General features: G+C 38.7%; 1 protein-coding gene and 1 long non-coding RNA gene across 3 annotated transcripts in view; one reads left to right on the top strand and one right to left on the bottom strand.

The window, feature by feature from the left end:
* KLF7 (KLF transcription factor 7) overlaps positions 1-17,742 on the bottom strand; it is a 455,464-nt gene that overhangs the window by 132,014 nt on the left and 305,708 nt on the right. The gene's annotated exons all lie outside the window — the stretch shown is intronic.
* Positions 1-17,742, top strand: part of LOC117979449 (uncharacterized) — a 62,232-nt gene that overhangs the window by 41,101 nt on the left and 3,389 nt on the right. Inside the window, exon 1 of one of the 2 annotated variants that reach the window (XR_004670297.3) lies at positions 11,935-12,669. The exons of the other annotated variant lie outside the window; for it this stretch is intronic. This is a non-coding gene — a long non-coding RNA (uncharacterized LOC117979449). Of the gene's footprint in view, positions 1-11,934; positions 12,670-17,742 lie in introns of those variants that run through there. 2 annotated transcript variants of the gene reach the window in all.

The raw sequence follows: 17,742 nt of genomic DNA on the forward strand, positions 1-17,742 counted from the left end.
CTAGGTTTAAGTTCTGGATCAGATATGTGCTAGCTATATGACCTTGGACAAATTACTTAATATTTCCAAGCCTCATCTGAAAAATAGAGATAACAATAAGTAACTACCTTTAGGATGTTATAATAATCAAGATAATGCACGTCAAGTGCCATAATTTTTAAACTGTTTTTCATAATCAATTTCTTCCCTCTTTACTTCACTCTATACCTCTTTCAAGTTTCTCTTACTAAAGTAAAGCAACTATAAGAGTATCTTCTGTCCCCAAACATACACTAGGTCTCCAGTGTATAAGACAAATACCAAAATCCCCGGCCTCTTATTCAAGGCCTTTTACTATCAGACCCTAAGTTACCATCCCAACCTACCTCCCCCAACACTGCTCCTTGATAGGAATCCTCCCCGCACTACCAACGAAAGGCTTATGGCAGGATATAAGGATTTGTCCTCTCCTTATATACTTTCCAATAAACTGATGATTGCAATAATTCAGTTTTTAGATTTAAAGAACTCTGTTAAAGTGATAGCAGTGAAATTTACCATTTCATCACTGTCACAGTTCATATTATTTTTCCACTTCATCTCCATCTCATCTCCATCATCTAGACATACACACATTTTAAGGCCTATGTCAAACTTAGCACCCTTTAGAAATGTCTCCTTGACACTTCAACCTGAACTACACTCCGTTCGCCACCAAACCCTGTAGTTTATACCTATTTCCTATGTAATTTATGTTACAAATCACACACTGCCAAACTTAAACTCCTTATTTCAAGTATATGTTTTATTTTTGTAATTGAGGATGTTCTTTGGTTCCAAGCCAAGGAACCACCTTATGAGTGAAATTGCCTCAGAAGAAAGCCTTTTCATTCTTCAGTAACTACCTTCTTTTGGATGCAGTCCAAAATGTACACATCTTAAATGATACCTAGATTGATAACTTTTGGAAGATGGTGATTTTTAAACAATGAGAGCTTGGACCCAGAAAGGAATGAGAAAACAGCATCTCTGATGCTGGCTTGGTAGTAGCTGAAGTGAAGCCAATGGTATCTTAGATAGAGGCTCTTATTCAGTGCAGAGGAGGGTTCTTCCCCCAGATGCCTGAGGCAGGTACCTGGAAAGAGGGAAAGGGTTCCTTGGGCTACAGCTATATGTCAATGGATGGAGATAGAATCCTCGTCTCATGGGGCAGAGACCAAGGAGCCATAGACCACCCACCTGTGGAGGGATTCAGAGGAGGGAACCCATCCCAGATAACATCCATAGGTCTCCCATAGCATTCCTGTTTCTGACCATGGAATTCATACCACAAAGCCTGCTGTTTGAAAGGAGCTGTTTTATATACAAACAATTATAATAAATAAGAAATAAATAAGGTGCCAGTGTGTGAATGGATTCTACTTCACAAGGAGATAAATTGTCCTCACCCTCAGTGTCCTTCCATCCTTACTAAGCCAGCCAACTGTTTCTCCCAGCCAAATTGAACCACAAAGTGTTGGTCCTGATTCATTTGACAAGTATAAAGTCAAGTTTCTCATTCCCAGAAGCCAGTAATGGTTGAGCCCAGAGTACCAGAGGGTGAGCAAAATCAAAACCATGGGTGTATAGGCAGGTCAGTACCGGAAACTGGGAGAAAGTGTCAGGTGGCTCTCAGAAACTGTGTCACGATACAGGGTAGTCACGGGGAGATACAGATGCCAAATATCAAGAACTAAGTACCATAACCAGAAGAAAGGAGCAAGCTAATGACAGGCAAAGGTTTTGGGATTATCACCATCTTCATTACCATCTTCACGATCATCATCATTATCATTGATTTAAAGCCCCTTCTCTGGACCCCTTTGCCCTAGATATGTTTTAGAATTCAGAATTTTGGGACTTCAAGTACACTAATTAAATTTGTCTTAATGCATTAATATCTCTGCAGCAAATTATGCTAAGTGGAGTTAGAGCCATTAAATAGCTTCTCATTGGTTCAAGTCAGGCTTTGCCACTGAATAAGTTTTGACACCAACTTACAAACAAATGAAACAATTTTGTTATTTCAAATTTGGGGCATTTTAGAATTACAAATGAGGGACTATGGACTAAGAAAAGACTTATGAAGTGCCAGGCACTGTGTGAGGGCCTCCACATACCTGTTTGATTAAACCTTGGACAACAGGCATCATCTCTACTATGAAATGAGGAAACTAAGACCCCTGGAGGTTAACAGCTTTCTCACAGCCATCTGATAACTTGATTATAACCTGAAAACCACAAGTATAGGAAGGTGTAGGATTTGGCCATACAAGAATCAATGAAACCAAAAGTTTGTACTTTGAAAGGATAAACAAGATTGATAGACCACTAGCTAGATTACAAAAAAAAAAAAAAAAGACAGACGATCCAAATAAGCACAATCACAAATGACAAAGGTGACATTACAACCAATCCCACAGAAATACAAAAGATCCACAAAGACAATTATGAACACCTCTGTGCACACAAGCTAAACAGCTAGAGAAAATGGATAAATTCCTAGAAACATAGTCTCCTAAGATTGAATCAGGAAGAAATCAAAACCCTGAGCAGACCAATATCGAGTTCCAAAATTGAACCAATAATTAAAAAACCGACCAACCAAAAAAAAAAAGCCCCGGACCAGATGGCTCCACAGCCAAATTCTACCAGTCATACAAAGAAAAGATGGTACCAATTCTACTGTAACTATTCCAAAAAATCAAGGAGGAAGGACTCCTCCCTAACTCATTCTATGAAGCCAGCATCACCCTGATACCAAAACTTGGCAAAGACACAATGAAAAAAGAAAACTACAAGCCAATATCTCAGATGAACATATGCAAAAATCCTCAACAAAATACTAGCAAACTGAATCCAGCATTGCATCAAAAAGTCAATTCACCTTGATCAGGTAGGCTTCATTCCTAGGATACAAGCTTGGTTCAACATACACAAATCAATAAATGTGATTCACCACATAAACATAATTCAAAACAAAAATCACATGATCATCTCAATAAATGTGGAAAAAGCTTTTTATAAAATACAATATCCTTTCATGATAAAAACCTTCAAGTAAGTAGGCACTGAAGTAACATACCTCAAAATAATAACAGCCACTATGAAAATTCCAGAGCCAACATCATACTAAACAGGCCAAAACTGGAATGATTTCCCTTGAGAAATGGAACAAGACAAGGATGCCCACTCTCACCACTCCTATTCTACATAGTACTGGAAGTTCTTGCCAGAACTATCAGGCAAGAGAAAGAAATAAAAGCCATCAAAATAGGTAAAGAAGAACTACCTCTCTTTATTGACAATATGATTCTATACCTAGAAGACCCTAAAGACTCCACCAAAAAGCTCCTGGAACTAATCAATGACTTCAGTAAAGTTTCAATACCTAGGTACATATATAACTAAAGAGGTGAAAGATCTCTACTAGTAGAACTGCAAAATACTGCTGGAAGAAATTATAGGTGACATCATACAACAAATGGAATAACATTCCATGCTCATGGATTAGAAGAATCAATATCATTAAAATGGCCATACTTCCCAAAGCAATCTACAGATTCAGTGCTATTCCTATCAAGCTACCGGCATCGTTTTTCACAGAATTATAAAAAAACTATTCTAAAATTCATATGGAAACAAAAGAGTCCAAATAGCCAAAACAATCCTAAGCAAAAAGAACAAAGCCAGAGACACCACATTACCTGACTTCAAACTACCCTATAAGGCTACAGTAACCAAAACAGTATAGTATTGGTTCAAAAACAGACACATAGACCAATGGCAGAGAATAGAGAACCCAGAAATAAAGCTGCACACCTATAGCCATCTGATCTTTGACAAAGTTGACAAAAATAAACAATGAGTAAAAGATCCCCTGTTCAATAAATGGTGCTGGGATATCTGACTAGCCATATGCAGAAGAATGAAGTTTTTGTACCCCTACCTTTCACCATATACAAAAATGAACTGAAAATGAGCTAAAGATTTAAATCTAAGACCTTAAACTATATGAATCCTAGAAGAAAACCTAGGAGACACCATTCTGGACATTGGCCTTGGGAAATAATATATGACAAAGTCCTTAAAAGTAATTGCAATGAAAATAAAAATTGACAAGTGGGACCTAATTAAACTAAAGAGCTTCTGCACAGCAAAAGAAACTATTAACAGAGTAAACAGACAACTTACAGAATGGGAGGAAATATATGCAAACTATGCATTGACAAAGTCAAGAACCCCATTTAAAAAATGGGCAAAAGACTTGAGCAGATATTTCTCAAAAGAAGACATACAAGTGGCCAAGAAACATGAAAAAATGCTCAACATTGCTAATCATCAGAGAAATGTAAATCAAAACCACAATGAGATATCATTTCACACCAGTCAGAATGGCTATCCTAAACATGTCAAAAAACACCAGGCCAGGTGCAGGCTGTAATCCCACCACTTTGGGAGGCTGAGGTGGGAGGATGGCTTGAAACCAGGAGTTTGAGATCAGCCTGGGCAACATAGTAAGATCCTGTCTCTACAAAAATAAAAAAATAAAAACAAAAACAGATGCTGGGAGGCTGCAGAAAAAAGGGAATGCTTATAAGTGTTGGTGGGAATGTAAATTAGTTCAGCCACTGTAGAAAGCAGTTTGGAGATTTCTCAAAGAACTTAAAACAGAACTACCATTTGGCCCAGCAATCCCATTGCTGAGTATATATCCAAAAGAAAATAAATTGTTCTACCAAAAAGACACATGTACTCTTATATTTATTGCAGCACTATTCACAGTAGCAAAGATGTGGGATCAATCTAGGTGCCCATCAATGGTGGACTGGTTAAAGAAAATGTTGTACATATATAATTCATGGACTACTATGCAGCCATAAAGAAGAATGAAATCATGTCCTTTGCAGCAACTTGGATGTAGCTGGAGGCCATAATCCTAAGCAAGTTAACACAGGAACAGAAAATCAAATACCACATGTTCTCACTTATAAGTGGGAGCTAAAGAGTGAGTACTGTTTAAATGGTTCTGAATGGTTCCTGGTTACAGTTGTGAGGATTACAGAAGCGAGGGTGTCAAGGAGATGGTCCAAGGAGCTCAGTGAGTACATAAAGAAGGCAACAATAAACACTGGGGATTACTAGAGGGGAGAGGAAAGGGAGAAAAGGTTGAAAAATGAACTATTGGGTACCATGCTCAGTACCTGGGTGTTGGGATCAATTGTACCCTAAACCTCAGCATTACACAATGTATCCAGGAAACAAATCTCCATATGTACCCCCAAATCTAAAATAAAAGTTGAAATAATTGTAAAAATATAAAATACAAAATAAAAATTAGCTGGGTATGGTGACAACTCCCTGTAGTCTCAGCTACTCAGGAGGCTAAAGTGGGAGGATCCCTTGAGCCCAGGAGGTTGCAGTGAGCTATGATTGCATAGCTCACTCTGGCCTGGTGATAGAGTGAGGCCCTGTCTAAAAAAGAGAGAGAGAGAATTATAAGCAAAGCCATGGACAGTTGGCAGGGAACCTAGATTTCTAAGAAAATTTCAATTTGATATGGATCTAATTTAACTATATTCTGGAGTCTATATTCATCTTATATTGCTGTTTTATTGAATACTCCCTTGATGACTTTGGTTTGTATTGGAGTAAATTGGGCCCCTTACTCTGATATTGATCATTCACACCAATGACTCATTTTTCTTCTAATGACCAATTGACCAATTTAGGGAGTATATCTAAGTTTATTTTAAAAGTTATTTTGATTCCACAATATCACTAGCAATTACCTGGACCTGGGGTATCATGGGATCTGCAAGAGATAATATTATCTTTAAAAACTAGTTTTTTATTTAAAAAAAAAACAGTACGAGTGAAGAAGAAAAAGAGATCATGTTATCCTCCCTTTGGTCTGTAGATCATACTTATGCGTAACTACAGAAGTAAAATCAGACATGACTACCCAGTGATGTGGGGGACAGCCTTCCCAACAAACATCTGTGTCCCTGGACATTGGCCCTGATCTTTCATCTGATACTCCCACCTGCAGCCACTCTCTAGGCAGGGTGCAGTTCCAAATTAGAAGCTCTGCTCTGTGGAGTTGTTAGGTCAGCGGCATTGGCTCCCACTCCCAGCACATCCTCCATTGTGCCTCTCATCCAGTCATTCTGTCATGATGACCAAGTGAGCTGGAACCATTTGGGAGGGACAAGAGAGCAGATAGAGGGGAAGCAGAAACCACCCACCTTCCCTACTTTTTCCTGTGTGCCACCTTTTCTGAGCTCCTTGGACCATCTCCTTGACACCCTCGCTTCCGTAATCCTCACAACTGTAACCAGGAACCATTCAGAACCATTTAAACAGCAGTGATTCCTTGAGGATTTATCATCCAGAAACTTCTCCAAGTTTCAGGTGCCCAAACTCCCTCTCTCAAGTAGACAGACCCTTTTGGGAAATAAATAATATTCTTTGGCATTTGTTTTCCTCAAGCGTTGGTTTTCCAGAACATAGTTAAGTCACTTGCCACATTTATTTCCCTCTGGACTTTGGTGCCCTGGGAAATAAGGTGGTTTTTCATATTGAACCTGCTAAAATGCAGTTTGGAGCAAGTGAATGTAGTTAGGCTGGGAGAAGAAGGAGCAGTTCTCTAGCTAATGCATGTGAGGATTTTTACTTGACTCCTATTAATACTAATGCACAGGGATCTGCCAAAATCCCTGTACACAGAGATGAAAATATATGCTTTGGTGTAGAGATTTCCTGTTACACTGTTGATAATTCATTGTATGATGTGATCAACTTATACTATAAAAATGGCACTTATACATCACACTTTGAAGATGCTTTTTATTGACTTAATGTGAATATTATTGCCATCGTTTATTATAGAGAAGTATCTTGTAGTAATTGAAATACAATATGGTGTCATTAATCATTCTGAATACAAAATGTTAACTTTAAACTGGTCACACTGTATTAAATGCTCCTCTAACCATAAAGCAATTTGATTTGCAAGCCTGTAAAAAGCTGGATATTTGGGATGTCGTGTAACTAGCACTTACAACACATATCTGTATTAGATTTTTCAGCAGTTTGCTTTAACTGAAATCATATTGTTTTGTTTGGGTAGATCTTCTCTTTCAATGTGTATTTACTAAATAAAATGATTGTCTGAAGTCATTTTCACACAACCAGAGAGTAGGACTGTTTTCCTCATCTCTGTGTTGACTTTGAAAACTATTTTTAACTATCTTACCCATATTTCCAATATTTATATTAATTAAAGATAAACTGGTATCTTAAATAAAGTGGTACTGTCAGACCAAAAAAAAAAAAAAAAAAAAACCCACTGAAAATGAGATGAAGGGCTGATGACAGCTTTCTGCCCACATGTCATTCTGTTCTGTGCTGTTCCAGAAGTCCCAGTTGTTATCAAGTAGAGACTGAGATTTTATAGGTCAAATTATTTTGGGGTCTTGTGTTTCTTCTCATGCAGCTGAATATGACTAATTACAAAAATTGCTTCTAACTTGCAAATCACAGGTACAGATAGAAAATTTTCTTTTCTCTATTTGGGCTGAGAGATATACGAAAGAAGAGTTATTCAGTTTGGGATATAATACTAACCATGTAGTGAAGAAAAATTTAAGTCTATCTTTAATCCATCTTTTATATCAGAAAATAATTCTTGGGCATATGACAGTTTATCTACATTCTTACATAGTTCAACTTTAAGAAGCTGCTTTCTTTATCTCAGTCATTTATAAAAATAACTCACTGGGTGGTATTTTCATATTTAAAACATTTATGCAATAATTTCACTTTTGTTAAAATAGTCTCCTTTTTGACTATAGAAGTAATACATGCTCATAACAGATAATCCTTAAAATACAAAGAAGAAATTAAGTCAACCATAATGCCTCAAGGCAATATTTTCAAAGGCTCACGTAACCATTTTAAATGATGCAGGGAAGTTTAAAACACTCATTGGAGACATTTCCTTTTCTTTTCATTTGGGATAAACTGATTAGCAATTTAGAACCCTTGATGTGATAGGTAACACAGTGATTCTATGTCATTTCAAATTCAACTTTTGTCAGTAGCATTTCTCTTCATAAGCACATTTATTTTTGCCCATTTTGCAAAGAAATTAAAATGAAAATGTATGAAGAGTCCCAGAAGGTAGTCTCTTTTGAAAAGCTGTTTACTTGCCTTGGGCATGGTTTGGGAGGGTAAAGGTCAAGGATGGGTCACAAGAGAGCCCCACAGGCTGTCCATTCAGACACGCTCAATACTCTTTCATCTCTTTCTGTTTTTGTTGACACCAGCTGTGCCTACCTTAATCCTCCCTGTGAGTTTACATCTTTTTTCTTAATAATCTATAAGCAAACCATAGAAAAGGGGCATGTGCTGACTAGAAAGTAATGGTTGGGGAGCAGGCGATGGAAAGAAAAGGCAAAGGAAAAAGAAGTGTAATGGGGAACAAATTCCTTTTATAAACGTCAGAAAACCAACAGTGGATTTGACAAGATTTGATTTGACTCGGAGCATCAGCGGAAGCTGTAATTCTTAAACATTATCCAACACCTGAAACAAAGGAATAATAATATGCTACATTTCTTACAAGAATCTCAAAATGCTTTCCACAAATAATCTTTTTTGAAAAGTATAATAGGCGACAAGTACATTTCATGATTTTGAAGATTTTGACAATCAGAAATGTTCAATACAACTAGCATTATAGATGATATGTAATGCTTGTATTTTGCATGTATGTTTCTAATAAGTAACACTACCTAAGTGAGATGCTATCCCTTAGTCACCCCCTTTCCTAAAACATAAAGATGGGGGTGAAGTGAGGTCTTAATGGATTTCTGAAACTCTCAGTGTGTGAAGAAAGGGAAGCAGGTGGTAGAAGGAAAATCAGTGCACCTTAGTCAAATTTATTGGCCAAAAAGAATATGAAAATGCATTGGTTAGATAAGAGAGAAAGACTTTAGAAAGAAAAACAAGAACAATGAAAGTCCTGAAAATACACTGTGATGGCTACTATCTGCAAAATCCAATTAAGAACATGTTAATTGTTTGATGTTTATATTGCTACACTCACTGTTTGACGATGCCCAATTGTGACCCCACCTGTGGAAGGCCACAGGTTGGAACTGCGTGTTGACACTTACAGAAAAAGTGGTGCTGATGCTGTGATCTATGAGGAAAAATAGGAGGCAACAAAGGAATCAAAGGCAGATAATACCTTATGCAACATCTAGGGAATTTTTAGCATATTTATTACTTTGTTTCTGTTGAAAAGGAAAAAAAATCTAATATGAACCACAAACGTGGGGGTGGAGTGGGAAAAGGAAGGAAGGGTCATCTCTTCAGAGAGATGGGAGCCCAGGCTGGATGTGATGGGTAAGGCTGAGATGCTAAGTGCCCTGCAGTAACCCGTGGCAACAGCCATTCCCAGAACAGCTGTCAAGCAGTGACTTAAATGGATGACCCAAGTGCTGGGTTTGTTTTTATTTGGTTGCTTGTTTTTTAACCCTGATGTATGGCTTTGAACACCTAGGGACCCTCTTTTGGAAGAAACAAGCTGGCAAATATTTGAGGTTCAGAATACATCTTTTCTTAAATACCCAAGGGAAACAACTTCACTGCCATGAACACCAAAGAACTGGTAAATATATTACCCTTAAAAGCCCAATTCCAAAATTTAGTGCATGCCTTGTACAAATTACTGTCATTCTAATTAATGCTTTCTGCTGGTTTTAAGAAAATAGTCCCACAAATGGAATTTCTTTCCTCCTATCCTATCGGAGTCAGAATACCCGGATCCAAACCCTAACTCTTCCACCATTCATTAGTGTGTAATGTAAGGCAACACTCCACACTTAGTTCATACTTCTACAAAATGAGGGTAACAATAGGACTTACCTCCTCACAATGCTTTGAGAACTAAATCAGTCGGCTCAGGTAAAGCATTTAGCACAGTGCATGGCGCATCATTAATGTCCAGAAAAAAGTTAGCTAGCCATTATTACTGTATTTTAGTAAATATAAAATGCTATCGATTGTATGATACATCATTATTTTATGTATCACTAAGAAAAATTTATGCCAATCAACTATAACACAATGCTTTCTTACTGGCAGTTTCTTATTTTATGCTTTGGTGAAAGATCTTTTAAACTTACTACATATGTATTTTTTAATCATATATTATTCTTGTGTATACATTAAAAAAGAAATATCAGTTAAATAATTTATTCCTAAAACTTGTTAGAATTAGAGCCTGATTCTACTGATTTTTTTTTTTTTTTTTTTTTGAGGTATCAAAGCTCTGTACCAAAACCACCAGGGAACACTGCTGATCACAGAAAAACTGGGTTTATTAAACTTGCTGAGCAAAAGAAAGCACCACCTTAAGAGTTTCAGTATTCTCAAAAGGCGAGTCAGGGAAAGGTACTGCTCATGTTCCATGAGGTGTGGGGGTTGTCACAGGGTGATCTGGGGCAGAAATTATTAAGTCGGTGCAAAAGTAATCGGGGTTTTTGCAATAATTGCAAAAACCCCGATTACTTTTGCACCAACCTGGTAGTAAGTGAGAGCTGGGCAGGGATAGGTTGAAATTTGTAATGAGAAGTCAGTGGTCTTATCTTGGAACATATTAGTCTTAACCAGCTGGTATCAAAACCCCTTATATTTAGTTTGCTATGCATGTCATGGTTTGTACAGTTTATCTGACCCATTGCCATCAACATCCACATTTTTCCACCCAACATCATGCTCTGTGCCATTAAGAGCATTGTTGATGCCCTGCTTCCATTGCCTACAGTTTTCCTTTGCAGTAGCTGGCTCCCATTTTGAAAGTTTCAACGTCCATGTGTGGTACATCATGACTGCTGCTTGGCTGATGGTGATTTTGATATGCCTCATGATTTCAGAATTGACAGAATGTGAAAAAATTGTGCAATTTAGAATCAATAAAATAGAGTAATAATTTGATAACAATAAAGTCTAATTCTCATCTCGGAGAGTAGAACCAATCAAATGTTTAAACTCCCATTAGAGAAGTAGTTAATTCTGGGAGATAAGTTAAAAAAGTATCATAAAACTACAGTGCAAAAATATTTACCCCCTTGTAGACAGATCCTGACGACCCCTCTTCAAACCTAAAGGGCAGTTTTTATTGTTTGTTTTGCTCTGATCCTTATAATTGTAGCATTAATTTTATTTCCTCAACTTAACAATTAACTACTTTTTCAAGTCTTTTTCTACTGGGAAAGTATCTTGTTCCCAAAGAAATAATCTAAACCATGTAAAGAGACAAAGCCTGAAGTGTTTCGCCTGTAGAATTGCTGTGCCACGGGATGAAATTAGAAAGGATTAAGATACTCAAAGGTACATTTTTAATTGGATTTTTTAATTGGATGGATTTGAACTTGGCTCCATTGTAACTTGCCCAATAAGCATAATGGTAGCTCCCAAGAAGTCAAGTCCAGGAGCAATCAGGACTGTGACTTTTGGACTCACTGACTTCCCAGAAATGGTGTGTGTGCCTATTCACATACTGTGTGGGGATGCGGAGGAAGAGAACCGAAAATCTATTTATATTGTTAATATTATGCTTTCCTCTGAAAGATTACCCAAAATGTCAGGCTTACAGATAATGGCCACATTGCCTTATGACTAGTATGGGTGAAGGAAGAAATTTCATATATTACCAGGCAAATGAAGAGTTTTAGAAGCCCCATACAGTGAACAGATGTTAGGGCTCCATTCCCTCTTGTGCCTGATAGTAATTCAAATTAAAATAATACTAAGTCAGAAAATGAGCTTTTATTTCTCCAACAACATTCTGATTTCTCCATGACTATTTTGACACTTTTTTTTTTGAGATATGAAAAATCTTGTTTCTTCTTTTTGAACAAAAGAAATGTCAGCCACCCGGCATCGCTAATGTCCTGAACATATGCTTTGTCTGCCTGCTGGGTAATCCACACTGGGTGGCATCTTGGTTTGCTTCTGGATCAGGAAATGCTCTCAGCTTTAGGCTGTGCAGAATGGAGACATTCGAATAAAATCATGAACGTTTTTTGTGTTCATTTGTGAGCAAAATCCCTCCGTACTTCCCTAACCCAGCGTCAAATGGTTGTTTCTCAAAGTACAATTCAGATTTTCTTTACTGCAGATTATTCACTCTGTTGGGTTTCTTTATCTGAAATTATCCTGGGGAACCTTTGTGTTTGAAGCTCAAAATGATATGAAAAGTCAAGTTAAAAAAAAAAAAAAAAAGGCAAACCTAAAAGCCGAAGGCGTGTGTTGGAAGCAGGAAAATCATTCCTTGAACTCCCCAGGAGTTGATCAAAGAGACAGCCATAAATTGCAACAAAGGCAGAGATCTACTCTGCTCTGAAAGCCAGCCAGAAACACTGGAAATGTTTCATTATTTATTTCATTAATTCTGTGATAGCAATCTCTACTGACAAGATTTGCAAATCTAATCATTTATTAATGAAACGTGTCTAGTAGATTGTGCCAAAGATCTTCCTGAGGTCCCAGCCTCTGAATGGCGGCAGCCCTTTGCGAACTACCAGCTTGCTCTCTTGCCACAATGTCACACGGAGGTTTCCAGGATCCTCACTAGAGGTATGTCTCTCCCTCTGAGCTCAGAGGATATTCAAAGATGGCTCCCAGGCACAGCCTGCTCTAAGGACCAGCAGGATGGCCACTTTCCAGGATGAGTATAGCAAACATGGTTTCTATTCACAGAGAACATTTTCTGAGAATCACAACTTGGTATGTATGGTTTTAAGTCATGGTACAGACAGGAATGGATCTTTTAAGCTGTATTTCCATTGTTCTTACTCACCTTGATGCAGATAAGGTTAACCTGACTCTTGACTAAGACATTGATTTTTTTCTGGAAATTTTTTCTGTGGTTTCAGATATTTCCAAAATCTCAGCCTGTTTCCTTGGCGACTGTCTAAGGCTTCATTCCCTATAAACCAATGTGGCATGATTCATCAGTAAACAGTGAAGCAGCAGCCACCCAACTTACAGGCTTCCTAAAGATTTCCTGGAAAGCGATCCCTGCCCTGAGCTATTTCGCAGGCTCTGTTGTTGATATTTCACAGAGCGCAGCTAAAAAAATAATAAAAGTCCTATAACCGTGTGCATGGGGAACAACAGCGTTTATGGAGATAATGAAATGCAGAAATGAAAACCCCTCAGCAAAGCCCCTTTAGGTGTGCCTAAGCTCTGTTCATTAATCTGTGATAATTAGACTTATTTGCAAAGGTTAACAGCAGTGGCACATGGTAATTAAGCACTCCTTCTCTACCAGAGGGATCGAAAATGCTTCTCATGTGACACGTTTCCAGTCTTCAGGACATTTTATGTCTACTTTATAGCTCAGGTTTCCTATAGGAGAAAGAAGTTTTCTATACAGCCATGACCACATATCACTTTCTATAGTGAGAAGTAAAATCATATTTTACTTGTAGATTCTGAACTGAGAGTAACCTAGGGTGAGAATCATCACCTCCCTCACTGACTGCTATGTGACCTTGGGCAAGTTATTGAATTCTTTTTGCCTCAGTTTCCTCATCTGTAAAATGGGGATGATAATGCCTTCTTCAGAGTGTTGTGATAATTTAACAATGACAATGATAATAGCTAACGTTCACTGAGCAATTAATATGCCATGTACTGTTCTAAGTCCCTCATATATACCCATTAAGTCTCATTTTAAAGTTGAGGAAATTCACACACAAGAGATTGAATAGCTTGCCCAAGACCAAGCTTTGGAAGCAAATAATTTAATTCACTTTAAGACATTCAAGTCCCTTGAGAGCAAACTTCCAGAAAGTGAGCACAGATTTACTGCTTTGAAGACGACATCTCCCACTTGCCTCTAGAATACAAATAATATTTACACACTGAAACAACCTTATCCTTGGCAGTAGTCATCATCTGGGCTTGGGCTAGGTATAGTGGCATATCTATGAAGGAATCTATTAATGAAGAATTACTGAAATACAGAAAGGAGAAGTTCCACTTTTCTTCAGTTTTAATAATTGCATTAAATGCGGTAATATATGCAGAGCTCATAGCACAATGCTCGGTGCATACTGAATGCTCAATAAATAGTAGCTGTTATTATTATGATAGACATGAATGTGCAGAAAAGCTGCACAAAGGGTGCAGCTTGTCTCTAGACATACTCTAGACACACATGTCTCTAGACATACTCAAGATTGCACTCATCCGGATTTTGATCCATTTCAGTCAAAAATAGCTAGGTAGTTTATTGTATTAAAAAGAAGGGAGGAAAAAGGGAAAGAAGGGAGGGAGGCGAGACGAAGTGAGGAAAGAATAGGAAACTTATTCTAAAAAGTAACCATACTTGCCAGTTCTTAAATCTTGGAAAGCAAGATTTAAAAGGTCATAGGTCCTAAAAAGAAGAAGGTAGTTTTGCTTGTATTTTAAGATGTTACCAGACCAAGTCAGGAAATAATAATGGGATACAATTGGCTTGCTCCAAGACAGTGCTCATTTTTAACTCATATTCCAGGAGAACCTCACTTTTATTAGTCTTGCTCTCTGTTCACATTGTGGTTGAAGCCATGCTCATGTTTCTCACAGGCAGTCTAGAGTCAGGATCTCAGCAGAGAAATGAAAGCCCAAAGCCTGAGCTTGGCTGATTTTTCATACACAGTTGGTACGTTCATTAGCAGTTCCTGACTCCTCTCTGCATGGGTGTGCAAATGGGCAGCATGGCACTTGGTTTTCAAGTCCTCTTTTTACTTTTTCTTGGGGGGTGGCAGGCGTGGGGGTGGTGCTTTTGAAAGACAAGCATTGACACTTTCCACAAAAAAAGAAAAATCCCTTGCAGCACCAAGGAAAGAATTAAAGGAGCTCTAAGCAATGATCTGGAAAGTTCCACCAGTGCTCATTCACATGGGGAATCATTCCCACGCCTTCCTGCAGCTGGGAGGAACACAAGGCAATCTCTAGTTTATTCTTGCATTTCCCGTATCTCACCGTTGTCAGTTCTGACCTGAATTTCCTCTGCAGGATCAACCTTTCCTTCAGCTTGTGGCATGCAGATACCGTTTTACGAGAGAGCATCCCTGAAACCAACACAGCCCTGTTTGCTTCAGCTTTCTTTTTGGAAGGGTGGGGAGGCTTCTAATTGGGCTAACTGGCAACAAATGGCATATTTTGGTGGAGTTTTCCATTCATATGTTAAAAGAAGACACAAGATTTAACCAAGTAATTGTTCAGGAGGAGGCACTCTGTTGCCACCATTCTGTGGTATTGAATGAACTCAACGTAGTGGAGCTTTAAAAAAAAAATGTGTAAATATCTTTAGGTTGTCCAGTTTGCAGCACATGCAGTATTCTTTCCATTTTCCCTTCATTAATTGAACCAGACAGAATATGAGTCTGGTCTTTACCTGCCCTCTCTAACTCTTCTTCTCATTTAATAACCCTTTTACTTAAGACTTCTTTTTCCCTTAGCTTATGACAGTGGATCTGATGACGCAAAATAAGAGATCTCTGCACACTAAGCCTCAGAGATAAAGTTCAAAGTGTAATTATTGAAGTAGCTGTGCATCTTGGATTTGAATTCAGAGAAACTGAGCTTGAACGACAAAGATGGAAAGAGATAGAAAAAGATTCCTCTTGTTAAAGTAAATTAATTAGTTGGATTTATATGAGGAGACAGAAGGGAAGAAGTCAGGCTGTGTCCCATATTAATAACTCACTTGGGAGAAGCCAGATTGGATTGAAAGCAAAAGACAAAGAGGGAGGGGGCTATTGTGCTACCTTATAAAAGAAGTAGCCTCAGTTTTCCTGTCTTTGCACTCTATAACCCGTACATACACAAACACACATCCTCATTCCTGACATGAAAATGATGTCATCTTTCTTTTTGACTCACCAACCAGACTACATTAATCCCCTGCAGCGTGAGGGCCAGCAGGAGGCTGCTTAAGGGACTTCAGGCCTGTGAATAAATGATGACCCAGTGGTTAGGGGCGGCAGCCTAGATACATTCAGGATGCATTAAAGCAATTAGCTGGAAGAGGAGTGAGAGCACAATTTCCAATCCCCAAGAAGGACCAGACCATGCTTGGAACAGGGTGAGGAACTCTACAGCCTACAGCTGGTAAGAGCCACTTAGCAAAATGGCTGCACATGAAAGGAGTTTACAGTCTCAGCCCCTTGGCCTTGTTTGATACTAGTGCCATTAAGGGGGCATTTCAGGATCATGGGAGCCATGAAGCTGATTACTTTTGCAAATCACTGCATTAGAACCAGCCTTGTCAGAGAGGTTTCCAAATCATGGTTTGTAGACTGGTGTCCCACTGGTTGAATCTGGCTCATGGCTGCTTTTTGCCTGGCCAGACCATCTACGTTGGGCCAATATTTTAAAAAATTAAGAGATTTCACAAAAATATGAATTTCTAGATTATCTCAAAAACCCAGCCCTGTGTGACACCAATCTGCTGAAGCTGAGTTCTAGTTTTTCTCTTGAACTGGCTGTATGCTCTCCACTTAGCCCCCATCCCTACTGCTTCCCATTACCTTACTCCCATCCCACTTCACTCATTTTCTTCAGTTATTGACATCTACCTGGGCCTCTGTAGGTATCTGAGTTTGTGACCTCTCTCTTTTTTTTTTTTTTTTTTTTTTTTGAGACAGAGTCTTGCTCTGTCCCCAGGCTGGAGTGCAGTGGCGCGATCTTGGCTCACTGCAAGCTCCGCCTCCCAGGTTCAAGCGATTCTCCTGCCTCAGCCTCCCGAGTAGCTGGGACTACAGGCACACAGCACCATGCCTGGCTAATTTTTGTAGTTTTAGTAGAGACAGGGTTTCACCATGTTGGCCAGGATGGTCTCGATCTCCTGACCTCGTAATCCACCCATCTTGGCCTCCCAAAGTGCTGAGATTAAAGGCATGAGCCACCGTACCCGGCCGTGACCTGTACTTTAAATGGCTTCTGAGTTAGATTCAACCAGAAACATAAAGTTACATTCTAGAACCGCCAAGCACATTTTGTGCATGGATACATCTCAGTTCCTGCATCTGAAAGATTTACCACTAGCCTTGCATGGCAGCCTGCTGTAAACATGGCCACAACTCTTTGTGAGGCTTCCACCCTCACAAATGCAGAGATGCAGCACTGGAATATACACACTCCACTATTTCAACCTGGTCAGGGATGATGGCCATGGAATAGTTATTAGAACAAAGGAGTAGTCTGAACATGAATTTCAATCCAACAGATTTGGGCAGTGTTGATGCCCACCAGAATAAGAACAGCCAAGAATGTCACAAGCTAAACAAAATGCCAGCCAAAGCAGCCTGAGATCCAGAAACTGCTTGGCATATTTTGTGATACTCACTTCACAGTGGGATGAGAGGCGAGAAATAGCCTCTAATATACAAGAACAACCTAGCCAAGGTCCACAGTTCTGATTTCTCTTAATATGTACTAGAATCTTTCTATGATGTTCCCTGCCTCTTTAAATCAATAGAGCTTTGTCTCTTTTTCTCTTGTTCAGATGAATTTCCAATTGGAAATGTCATTTAAAGACAAAGAAAGAGCTCTGATGACTTAAGGAAACCAAATCACACCTCTTCTATGAAACTTCCTCCTCCTTCCTGCCCTCCTCCAAACCCTTAGATGCTTTTCTCACTTCTTGCTTTTAAT

The sequence above is a fragment of the Pan paniscus genome, chromosome 13, assembly GCF_029289425.2.
Source record: "Pan paniscus chromosome 13, NHGRI_mPanPan1-v2.0_pri, whole genome shotgun sequence".
Classification (NCBI taxonomy): Eukaryota; Metazoa; Chordata; class Mammalia; order Primates; family Hominidae; genus Pan; species Pan paniscus.